Raw genomic sequence first — 13,848 nt, forward strand, 5'->3', positions numbered from 1 at the left:
TAGGCACCATGTTTGTTGTAGTAATACAATACATAATCCTTCTGGTGCATGTTTTTATCATCAAATGTTAGGTCATTTCTTGGAAAACAGACCTTAACATAACTTTAGGTTATTGCATAGAGTTTTTTTGAAATAAACAATTGCACATCAACCAGAATGAATTTATATCCAGAGTTAAGGGTTATAGGTTTGTAAACTTGTCACTGGAGCATTGTTTTTTCACACAATTGTTTGTTTTTGTTAATATTGGTGTGATACAAGTTTTGTGGTTATTAATCTAATATTTATTTTACCCTCTTATGATTTGTTTGTTTTCAAGCAAAGCTATACGAAGGGCTATTTGCACCAGCTGTCCCTAAATTAACAGTGTAAGACGAGAGGGAAGGCAACTAGTCATCACTACCCATTCCAACTCTTGGGCTACTCTTTTACCAACGAATAGTGGGATTGGCCATCACATCATTAATGCCCCCACAGCTGAAAGGGCAACGGGGATTCAACCGGCAATCTTCGGATTATGAGTTGAACGCTTTAACTCCATGCCAGCCCTTTAAACAGAGATTTTCCAATGTTTGGTTTAAAAAGACTGACTTCTGACACTATGAAACCGTTAACTAAAAATTCTATGTTTACATGATTGTATTAAGTTATACAACTGAATGTTACTTGGCACCACTATTTTCATATTAAGATACCACTGAAATTTCAAATATATTTTTAAATGTCTACTTGGTGATTCTATTACACAGTGAGGTATAAATCAGTAGTTTGTTTAACATTATCTTATAATGAGAGTAATAATAATTTTATACAAATCTCTCTTTACTGGTAGGGCGCTCGAGTCCTAATCTGTAGGTCATGGGATCGAACCCGTCACACCAAACATGCTCAATCTTTCAGTGGTAGCGTTATAAAGTGACAGTCAATCCCTCTATTCCTTTGTAATAGAGTAGCCCAAATGTTGGGCGGTCATAACTAGTTGCCTTTTGTCTGGTCTTACACAGCTAAATTAGGGATGACTAGCTATAGCCCTCGTGTAACTTTGCTTGAAATTGAAAAACAAACAAACTTTACTAGTAGTGTATTATGGGTTTCTAGCAAGAAGAAAAACATTGGTACAAGTTAGGGATTTTAATATAATGGTCAATCCCCTTACACAGTTTTAAGATGGGCTCAAACATTCAGACAAATAGTATTGAGTAACTGTGTTTCCTTAAGCATATTATTTCAAAATTAGGATCAGTAAGCGCTAGAAGCCATCTCGTAGCTTTTCGCGAAATTGAATAACAAACAAACATATTGGTATCTCTATCACACACCTGTGTGCTTCACGTCATTATTAAGAAAACCTAAAGATATTTAATTAAAACGCTATGTCTACCAAAACAGCTTTCCGCTAGTACAGCGGTAAGTCTACGGATTTACGACGCTAAAATCAGGGGCTCGATTCACCTCAGTGGACTCAGCAGATAGCTTCATGTGGCTGTGTTAGAAGAAAATATACACACTCTCAAATCTTTACTTCTGTGTATACTACATACAGTATTTTGTTTTTGAAATAACAGAAAAGTAATTTGTCAAAATAAAAACATGTTTTAATATAGGATTATAATGATATTTGATCATCAAAACGTTAGCAGTTCTGAATAAAAGAATTGTTACCAAGTTAGCGAAAAACGTCGTGAGCAGTGGCTACGGCGTTCAATGTTTGTTATCGAAATTCTACTGTTATTTATACATGAAATTCATACTGAAGGTGTAGTAAAGAAACCTTTGTAAAAATTTCTGTCAATGTTTTTGTGCTGTAAAGAAAACTTTCCAGGCAGTGGATACGATTCATTACATATAAAAAAATAAGTATCATAATGACTGAAGAAACTAATTATAAAGCTTGAAACGGTAAGTGAATAGAAATTAATCAAAGAGGGTTTGTTTGATTTCTGTTATATATCCTTACACCTTTTCTTTGTCGAAACTAATATAACTGTTTCCTATTAAGTTGTATAATAAGTTAAATATCTTGAAGAAAATGGTGAGATATTTATCTAGTCTGATAACGTGTGTTTGGAAAACCAGTTGGATTCTTGCTTATATATCAGTGAGAATGAATTCATGAAACTGTGTCCATGTGATTAGCTAAATAGGATTGTAAATAGTGTGCTGTTAATAGTACTGAATAACATCTAAAGCAGTTAGTTGGTTTCTCGCTGTATAATTTATAAAAATGAGTATAGATGTCCTAAACTTGTTGGATACCTGTTGGAGGCTATTAAACCCGTTAAACGGCTCTTTGACAGACAGCTATGACAGGCTATTATGGCATCGTAATTCTACAAAATACCCTTTGGTGATACTAAGACGTCATCATATTTAACAATTTAAAAATGTGAAGTATAACTGAAGAAACTATGTAAGTTCCTGTTCGATAATCTCTTAAAGTAAGTAACTTAGGGATTAAAGAAACACTGAATACCCTTAAGTGGAATAACTCTACAAGTGAAGAGCTCAAATAATATAATACACGTTCTTTTTTCTGTGCTATTTATCTGTTTAAACTGAAAAATATATACATATATATAAACAGTTTGCAACTTTTTAAATGTTATTATAATTGTTTAATATGTTTGTTTTTTGAATTTCGCGCAAAGCTACACGAGAGCTATCTGCACTAGCCGTCCCAAATTTACCAGTGTAAGACTAGAGGAAAGGTAACTAGTCATCACCACCCACCGCCAACTCTTGGGCTAATTTTTTACCAACGAATACTGGGTTTGACCGTGAAATAATCACGTCCTCTCAGCTGAAAGGGCGAGCATGTTTGGTGCGACAGAGATACGAACCCGCGACCCTCACATTACAAGTCGAATGCGTTCACCTTCGTGGCCATGCCGGCGCTGTTTAATATGAAAATGCATTATAAATGCAAGAAATGTCGTATTTTGCATTTGTTTATATTTGCTTCCCTACTTAATATCTGGTTGTTTTCTATCGTTATGTTGTGTTTATTTGATTTGCAGTGTTCAAAAACGTGTGAAGGTTTTTTTTTGTATTTTTTTAATCTAGTTTCTATTTTTCTGCTTATTTCTCCAATATAGAATTCATGGCAGATGTTGCATTTTATTCTATAAATAATGTTGGTGTTGCATTTGTCAGTGTAGTTTTTACATAGTATAGACTTCAGTTTTGCACCTGGGTTTTGAATAAATGTGGTGAGTAATGGAATGTTGTGTTTGTTTATAAGTTTTCCAAATGCTCGTTATTTGTTCGCTGATGTTAGGAATATATGGTGAGCAGCAGTCTAAGGTTTTGTAGTTTGTTGTATCTTGGGATTTATTGCTGTTGGTCTAGGTGCGTGTGTATAATTTTTTCCATGGTTTTTGAGGAAATTTGTTGATGTTGGTGAAGTGTTGTTTTATTTTGTTGATTTCATTATTTATTTTATATGGTGAGCATAGTTTTGTGGCTGTGTTTATTTGGTTTTTTAATATGTTGAGTTTTTGTTTTCTTTCATGTGCTGAGTTTCAGGGAATGTATAATCCAGTATGGGTGATTTTTCTGTGGATTTCTGTTTTGAATTGTGTATCAGTTCTAGTGAATTTGAGGTTAAGAAATGATATTTGATTAGTTTTTTTCCTGTTCACAGGTGAACTGAACGTAAGGGCGTATTAAGTTAACTTGACTGAAAAAACTAAGTGTGTGTTCTGTAGATGTGAATCCAGCAATTGTATCATCAACATATCTGTACCAGTATAGTAATGGGTATAAGGCTGAATTGACTGCTTGTGATTGAATTTGTGTCATAAAAATGTTGGCTACAACTGGTAACATGGGATTCCCCATACTTAGGCCATTTATTTGTAGGCAGTTTTGGTTAATGAACATAAAGACTTTAGATTTTATTTTGCACGTCTAGTTATATCAAAGACTATCATCTACACTTTTTAGTACATGCTAAAAATGTATCTAGGAGTTTATGTAAATTATACAATATATTGTAGAAAAAATTCATTTTTCAGAGTGAATAAAACTGATCAAACAAGAAATAGTTATAAGTGAATGTTTTTTTTCCATTTTATTTTTCTTTACCTTAGATACTTTTCAAAATCTCACCACAAATGTATAATTCACAGCAGACAAAAAAATCAAAGCTGATTGTTCTCGCGCTTTCGTAAAGTGCATTTTTAAATTGACTTATACAAAAGCGGAGTTCGATTATTTAATGTATTTTTAGCAACAAATATTTTTAGATTTTCCACACTAAAAAAAAAGTAGTATCCACCTTAATAGAAAAAAACTGTTTTCCTGCCTTGTTATAACCACGGCAGCCTAAGCCACCTAGCCGGAAAAATACAGAGCAATGGAATAATAAAATGTACAATTTTGTCAAAGAGTTGACGTTGATGGTTTTTGTTTGCAATATAACACATTCATACAGCTGAACAGGGCAGATATCCATTGGCATCTTATGGGTTTACCTTTACTATTTTCGAAAGAGCTTATATCCTACAAAGCTATGTGTAGCAAGAGATGTAAGAACCGTGGGTATCTCAAATAATATTACTGTTTCCGGAAGTGTTCAGATTCATATGCTAGAGTCGTATATATTTGTATGGCTCTTATAATTGTGGTAAACTTTATATCCACAGCTCACAAAACACCCACAGATAAAGTATTTATATATCTTTGTAAAACAGATACGATCTGGCAGACACCTAGAGATTTCTGGAAGAAAACAGTATTGTGGGTTTTGTAATGCACTTTGTTTTCTATTGAATTTTTTTTTTTAATTTCGCTCAAAGCTACTCGATTGCTATATGCGCTAGACGTCTCTAATTTAGCAGTGTAAGACTAGAAGGAAGGCAACTAGTCATCACCACTCACCGCCAACTCTTGGGCTACTCTTTTACCAGCGAATAGTGAGATTGAATCGTCACATTATAACGCCCCCACTGCTGAAAGGTAGACCATGTTTGGTGTGACCAGGATTCGAAACTCAGATTACAAGTCGAACGCTTAACCCACCTGGCCATGCCGGACTTTTTCTATTGAAAGGACGAATAACTACTTTAAAAAATTTCGTGAAGCTTTTACGTTCAGGTGTGTTTTCAGGCCCGGCATGGCCAAGCGTGTTAAGGCGTGCGACTCGTAATCTGAGGGTCGCGAGTTCGCATCCCCGTCGCACCAAACATGCTCGCCCTTTCAGCCGTGGGGGCGTTATTATGTGACGGTCAATCCCATTATTCGTTGGTAAAAGAGTAGCCCAAGAGTTGGCGGTGGGTGGTGATGACTAGCTGCCTTCCCTCCAGCCTTACACTGCTAAATTAGGGATGGCTAGCACAGATAGCCCTCGAGTAGCTTTGTGCGAAATTCAAAAACAAACAAACAAATCCTTTGTGTTTTTTTCAGCCTTTACGATGTTTTTTTTTTTTCATTTTCTTTAATAGTGTGATTAAGTTTTCTCTTACATATCGTCTAATTAAATTTAAATCAGTTTTATCTTCACTAACTTTAATTGTCCTGTGGTCTTTATTTTTATAACTCTAATTACCAAAGTATAAGTTTCTATAATTATATCTCTTCTTGCTGCAGTGTACATTCGAATTTTGTCTCTATCATCTCATTGGCAAGGACTCGAATGCACGTTTATCCTTTCACCAAAAACTACATCTGTACAGTTTATCAAAGTACATGTTTTGTCTGTATTGAGGGTAAAAATATTGGATATACTCACTTCTTTATTGATGAATTTACTGTTTCTTACTTCTCATCCGACTTATATTTCTGATGGTAAAAGTAATGCTAATTTAAATAACGATGATTTTCAAAATCAAGTGTAGTTATTTCTCAAGACCGTTAATAGTGTAGTATCGCATATTTTACTGTACACATTATTAACAACACATAGACAATTTAATTTGTTTCATATAAGATTTATGAAATTATTGCAAATATCTCAGGACAGTAAAATTTTTCTGACGACTTTACTGGGAAATGACAAAACTTTATAATAAACTTATATTTTCTAAAAAGCGGTTTCTTTATCAAACCCCTCGGGAGTATTCCGTGATGTGTTTCTTAGTTAATTAACTGCTACATTTCAGTCTATGTTTGTATGAAAAATCTAATTTAAGCAGAAGATGGTGATAAGGATCCAAACGAGTATGCAGATCTTTAAAGAAGAATATTTTGCTTTCCGTAATTAAAATAATATTCAAAATTACTACATGTACTTCTGTAAGGTCCCCGAAAGTGTACTTCATGAGTAAAATACAACCAATATTAAGGGTATGAAATATCTTTATTTCTTGAAATCCATATGTCACGCTGAGTTGAAGTGTAGAGAGTGTATAGTACTTCTCGTACGTTTTAATGACGTCACGACAGTACAAGTTGCAACGTGAAAGCTTATCTTATGTGATGTCATTTTAGTGTCTAATGATTATCTGCCAGGCAACTACTGTACCGTGGTGCGAGTGGTTAAAACAGACGAGTCCTCCAGGTTGCCTTCGGTTTCTTTTCGGGGAAATAGTATACTTCAAATAAAATCAAGTTTCTGATTGTGGTTGAGTCGTGGAGCACCTAAAGATTTCACAGGTGGGAATTTCAAATTGGCAAAACCAAAACGTGATCGAGCAAACCAGTTATGTAATGTTTTTAAGAATTGAATAAAAAATGTTAATTCAGTTCTTTATTTGAAACCATATCATCAGTTAATAGTCTATAACTGAAACAATTTGTCAAGCATTCTGAAAGTATGTTAAACGGCCATATAATTTCGGCCCCCAGACCACAGTCTTGGTAAGAAACAAATCCACGATATAAAGAAGTTCACCACTACTGTCTTAGTGGTTAGCTTACCACCTGTAAATATGAAAGTCCCTGGCTTGTGTTCAGTTGCCACAAAAATCGTGCTTCAAACTTTAGAGCCGTTAAAATGTTGATGGTCACATCGAAATATTCAATCAGAATAGCCCAAGATTAATCGGCGAATGTTATTCAATTCTAATATATGTGTTAAAAATTAGGAACGGCTAGCGAAAATAGCGCTTTGTAGCTTTGCTCGAATGTTCTAAACAAACTATACGAAGTGAGACTAAATGTATTAATTTTATACATATCATAAGTTATCTTACGAGTTTGAATTAAGCTCAACCTATTTGCATATTACTGCAGATTGTTGCAACTGTATGGGAAACATATTCTGATTGAATACGATATCAGAAGTTTACTTTTTAAAAGTTACCGTTTCGAGAATACCATTCAGTGTCAGTACTGCTGATCGGGGAATAACGGTAGTATATAGTTTGATTCGAATTTTAGCACAAAAGGCAACTGTATTTTTTATCTGCGCATTTTGTTTTTCATATTTTAACTGTCTCAAAGAAGGCATATGCCAGTAGTTACATAGTAAGGCTGAGCTTTGTTTGTGTGGAATTTTACCCGTTTAGGTTGTGGTGACCTTCGATTTTGTTTTGGTATGGTTTTTTAACGTTGTAGTTATTACTGTGTGTTTTCTTTGTTAAGTGGATTATTTTCATTTTTCTATAATCGACCTCGCGGGAAACAGATGTAGATTCGGTTTGTTTTGTGTTACACGGTTGCCATGACAACTTTAGACGAAACATTAAAAATTCTGATGTCTGTCATACCCCATCTTCTTCTCGCATACTGTATACTGCAGTATATTTAGAATCTGAGAACGTGGAGAATCAAAGTAATTTTATTTTCTAAATAAGTTATTCACACGCTTGCAGAATTAAACATTGAATAGCTGTGTATATATTATGCTTTAATTAAGATAATTCTGAATCTGTGAAGGATTGTTGCGTGTAAGTATAGTGGGATGCCTTGATCCAGAGATCAAAACACTCTTAACTTAAATACCCTTGGTTGAGTTTTGTTGGCTAAGAATAAGTATAAGAAATACAGAAGTACAAGTTTCATGTGAAGTTGATCTCCCAATAATATCTGCAAATAAGGAAAACATAATTTAGATATTATCATGAGAAAACTGTTTGGATTATCTTTAAATTAACCAAGAACTTGGAAAAGGATATAATCTGTATTTTGTAAAAGACAGTATTACAAATCATGTACACTCATATGTCAGTAAGACGATTGTGACTGTTAACTTTATTAATTAATTTAATTAAGAAGGAAATATTGGAACAGTCAACAGATGTTCATGAAAACACATAACTATGATTAAAGTGTTAAATATTACAAGTAGAAATAAGAAATTCGTCTTAGAGCGAGAATATGAAGTTTATTAATCATACCTACTAATTTATTTTATATTTACTGTTTTTATTATGTCAAACCTGGGATATTTTTTAAAATAATGAAAGCAATTTAGACGAGGAATTTATTGACTGTGAAGAATTTTGTAGAGTTTGTGTTGTTGTTGTTTTTTTTTATATTGTCTGGAGACGTTTTCTGATCTATATATTATGTTTGTAATTAATCGCAAAGCTACAAAATTCGGTATTTGTTCTCAGCCCACCATGGGTATGGAACCCCGCTCACTAGAGTTAAATCCGGAATGCATACTGCTGTGTCACAGAGGGGTTTACTCGAGCTACCCAATTTGTATCATTTATTTCATCTTCAACTTAAGTTAAACTTTAAAAATATTCAAACCCACAGTGCAGTGGCATGTTGTCAATTGCACATTAGTTCTTTAAGTCATGTGTTTCTTTGAATTTCAATTTTTAAAACAATATTTTAAATTATTAAACATGTAAATTTATAAATTACTAAGTAATATATGCGTGGCAATATGTATTTATAACAACCCACATTTTCCCTTAGTCTACAATATTAAAAGTAAGTACTAAATTGAAATACTGTTTTGATCTTCTGCAATTGCGGTGACGAAAGCAGTTTTAATTACGAAAACTACCTTCGAATAATAAAACCAATTATATTCTTGTTATGTAGTCTAGTAAGGCGTATCCTTAGGAAAACCTAGCTGAAACCCTCTTACATACTCTATAGCTATAGTTATTATATAAGAAAATATTTATGTTATATAATTGAGAGAGATCTTATGAAACTGTGTCTAGGTGATTAATTTAATTAGTAAATTTTGTTTTGTTTGTTTGGGAATTTCGCACAAAGCTACTCGAGGGCTATCTGTGCCAGCCGTCCCTAATTTAGCAGTGTAAGACTAGAGGGAAGGCAGCTAGTCATCACCACCCACCGCCAACTCTTGGGCTACTCTTTTACCAACGAATAGTGGGATTGACCGTCACATTATACACCCCCACGGCTGGGAGGGTGAGCATGTTTAGCGCGACGCGGGCGCGAACCCGCGACCCTCGGATTACGAGTCGCACGCCTTATGCGCTAGGCCATGCCGGGCCTTTTAATTAGTAAAGTGTGTTGTTAAAGCGAGTAAATAGGAGTTAAAGATACTAGCTGGTTCACTTCTATATAGTTTATAAAAATTTGTATAGGTTGAATTAACCAGTTTGATTCTTGTTTTGTAGTTTAAAAAGGTGAGTAACGATCTTTTAAAGTAAGTAACATAGGGACTAAATAAAATAACTTAATTTCCTTAAGTGGAATAAGTCAGATTTATACTTTATTGTCAATGTCTAATGTAACAATCTATTATAAATACAAGAAATATCGTACTTACTTGATTAAAATTTTAAGATATTAAGTCAAGATATCGTTAGGCTTAAAGAATTACATATTTTTCTGTTATTAATAACTTATATTTTCAGTTTTCTCTCGGTTTAACGTAATCGATACAGTGCGTAAATCGGTTTTAAATACGACTCTCTCTCCTAAGATTCAGCTGAAGTGGTTCTTAAGCACCATTCCCCTGGGCTTCAAAACCTGCAGCTGTGAAGTATCCTTGGTGGACTGTAAAGCTAGCTCTTATTTCGATGTTTTATTGCTCTGTGGAAAGATACATTTCATGTTCCAGTTCTTGATATTTAAAGTATGTGGAACACAGGAATTAATCATTTTATCATACAGCTGTGGGACAGTATCTGACCTCAATACCCGACTATCTTTTAATTGAACAGTAGGGTTAGGTGTTCAATTGTAGCACTCCCACATTTCAAAATGCCAAGTGTGTTCAATGCCCCCTTTGGAAGTTCAAAAGTCAGTACGTTTAATTAACCTCACGAATAAAACCAAAAAAGGTTTTCAGTTATAGCTAATACTACTTACTGAAATTGTATATATTGATTAAACATGTTTTTCCTCATAGTTGCTATTATTTACTATATTTTTGTGTGATGATTTTTCAAGTATTTCTCGTAAGTGAATAAAATTATAAAAAATTCATTGCTTTAGATTTAATATATAAGAAACTAAGAGAAAAATCACTTTTTATTTCTCATTTTGTTGATCGACAGTGTTATTTATATTACTTACCTAAATGCTTCAGTAAAGTTTGGTTTGTGTGCCCAAACTGCTGTTAGAAATATCTTCCTTCATGTGAGATACTATATTTATGTATCTTCTTTCATACGAGATATTATGTTGATACATCTGATTTCAGGCTAGGTATTAATTTAAGACCTCCGACTTTATATGAGGTACGATGTTGATACATCCGCCTTCATGTGAGATACTATATTTGATGGTGTAAAATAATGAAATATTATGACTGTATACACTTGGCTAAGGAATCGAGGTAATTATTTATTGCTTAAGCATGAAAGTACTGTTAAAATTATATCTGCAGCAAGATTCAGTTTAAATAAATAAAGGCGCAACCCATTATCCCTAGCTTATGTAATAATGTGAGAGAAAAACCTCGACATAGAAATAAGAGAGAAACTTATATCCTGTTAAAGGAAAAACAGACAGAACTTACCAATCTGTCGACGACAAGTGAAAACAACCGAGAAGTAAAGAAGGCAAAAAAAGGCGGGAAACATTTGCAAGATTGCTTCTGCTTATGAAGAAAATATATAAAAAAATATGTTGCGATAATTGCGAGTCATCACAAACCTCAAGGGTTTGTTTCTTGTTCTGAAATTCGCACAAAGCTCCTCGAGGGCTATCTCAGCTAGCCGTCCCTAATTAGCAGTGTAAGACTAGAGGGAAAGCAGCTGGTCATCACCACCCACCGCCAACTCTTGGGCTACTCTTTTACCAACGAATAGTGGGATTAACCGTCACATTATAACGCTCCCACGGCTGAAAGGGCGAGTATGTTTGGTGCGACGGGGATTCGAACCCGCGACCCTTGGATTACGAGTCGAACTCCTAAACACACTTGGCCATGCCGGGCCTAACCTCAAAAACATTAAAAAAGTACTGTCGTTACTGGCAACAGACTGTGATATTAATTATTGCATTTTTAGGGCCTTGCATAGCCTGGGAATCAGTACATTTGACTCGTAATCTGTGGATCGCGGGTTTGGATCCACATCACCGAACATGATTACACTTTTATGCATGAAAGCTTTATAATTGACGGCCAACCCAACAGTTCTTTCGTAAACGAGAAACCTCACAATTTGTCAGTGGATGATGTTGACTAGTTGCTTTCCAGTAATACATCACTGCTATATTAGGGACGTCTAAAATAGATAGCTCTGGACTATCTTTGCGTGAATTTCCAATCGCACAAAATCCTAGGTTTTAGGGTGAATTACATGATGTTAAAGTTGTGAATGCTCAAATAACAATATGAATTGTTATGACGAAATTTACAGCAGTTTAAACTCCAGTCTCAGATTCACAGGTACAACTTATCAGAGTGATATTTTTTTGTTTAATGAAATGATCGAGAAGTTCGACAAACAGAAAAGTACAAAAAGAAGTCTGAAAACAGGGAATGTGAAAACCTTGGAGATGTCTAAATATTATGTATTTATGGAAGGTGATAGAACTAGTAACCTGTGTAGCCTTATTATTTTGTTTCTTGTGGCGAAATATTATTATGAAATGTATGTGCATATAGAAGGAGACACACAAAGAAATTAAGTCAGCCTTCAAAAACATAGTTGTAAAGAGTCATCTAAAGAAAATGCACAAGTATGAAAACTCTCTTTGTTTACCTGAAGGTGACCTAAGAAGTTTGAAACGTTGTTTTTAATAAAAGTTATAATACCATACTAGCCGTATTGAAGTACAGTGTTACTTCAAGTAGGTTTCTCGTGATCATGAAGTACATTCTTTTGAAGACTCCAAAGAAGAAACCTTAAATTTATATAACAGTCTTATGGCAGTATAGTAGCTTGGTCAAATTGTTGCTCTTTGAAGTTTGAAGCGATTAGAGAAGATAGATATCTAACATCCAAACTCTCATTCGAAATGATGCTGCTTTCCTCAAACAGATAATTAAAGTGAAACAATACATAAGGTGCTAGACAACTAAATTTAAATATAAGAAATAAAAATGTATTGTTCCTTGCTGGTATGCCGGTAAGTCTAAGGATTTGTAACGCTAAAATCAGTGGTTCGATTCCTCTCGGTGGACTCAGCCCGATGTGGCTCATGCTGTAAGAAAACACACACTCACTTCAATAAGTATTGTTTTACGGGCGTTATAATCTGACAGACTTTTCCACTATTTGTTGGCTAATAGTTGCTGACGTGTAAAGTTTACTAGTTGTATTTCTTCTTACACTGTCACTTCACTTACACAGAGAGCTCTCAAGTAGATTTTCGCGAAATTCAACAAACAAACTAACGTTATTAGGACGTCACTCTACTAATCAAGATTTGAGGTGACGAATAATTAGAGGTACCTCAATCACCAACGCCATACTCATCCAACCAATAACCACAGTTTGTTTGGTTTTTTTTAATCTCGCGCAAAGCTACACGAGGGCTATCTGCGCTAGCCGTCCATAATTTAGCAGAATAGAGGGAAGGCAGCTAGTCATCACTACCCACCACCAATACTTGGTCTACTCTTTTACCAACGAATAGTTGGATTATGCGTAACATTATAACGCCCCCACTGATGAAAGGGTGAGCATGTTTGGTGCGACTGGGATTCGAACCTGTGACTCTAAGATTACGAGTCGAACTCCTTAACCCACCTGTTTCATACCGGGCTCAATAACATCAGATCGAACAAACAGTCAACAACAAAATACTATAATTCTGGTAAAAAAAAAAGCAAACACAATACTAATATCATATATAAAACACATTGTGCTAACTCCCTTCTATTTCAAGTCGGAGAAGCAATCCCAAAACTTAAAACAATATTCGTGTAACACAAAAAATAAATTCTCACGTTTTTAGAAACTGCACCTCAAATAAGTATATCATAGGAAACATTTACGCTCCAAAAAGGGAATCCAACATCATTAAGCAATAAAGCTAATAATTCGTTCTAATACAAGAATAAAACTACGTTAAACCAATACCAAGGAAAATACTTTTATACCTCTAATAAATTTCACTACATTTTGTTTTGTGTATCACAACTTGAAGACAACACTTTTAATTTATAAGATTTTATGAGATGAAAATGATTAACATGGTTTCGATTCTCGTGGTGGGTAGAACACAGATATCCCATAGTGTGGCTTTTTGCTTTATTCTAAACAAACAAATCCGACACTTTTACGCAATACTGTATATATGTGTGGGTAATTCGGTAGACTTGCAACTGTACAAGCGGGATACCTCAATACACTACATAATTTGAATATTAGAAGTTAGTACTAGACATAATTTTAGACATGTCAGAATCCTTTCATGCTGATAATAACAGTTTTGGCTGGACATGAAGACAATAAGGCAGATCTGTGTTTATTGAAGACGGAAATTTCCTTTAATCAGGCGATAAATAATAATTCCTGACGATATTTCATTTCTTCAATATTTCATATTGTTTATTCGATTTTGAGATGAGTT

This window comes from Tachypleus tridentatus, chromosome 8 (genome assembly GCF_004210375.1).
Source record: "Tachypleus tridentatus isolate NWPU-2018 chromosome 8, ASM421037v1, whole genome shotgun sequence".
Classification (NCBI taxonomy): Eukaryota; Metazoa; Arthropoda; class Merostomata; order Xiphosura; family Limulidae; genus Tachypleus; species Tachypleus tridentatus.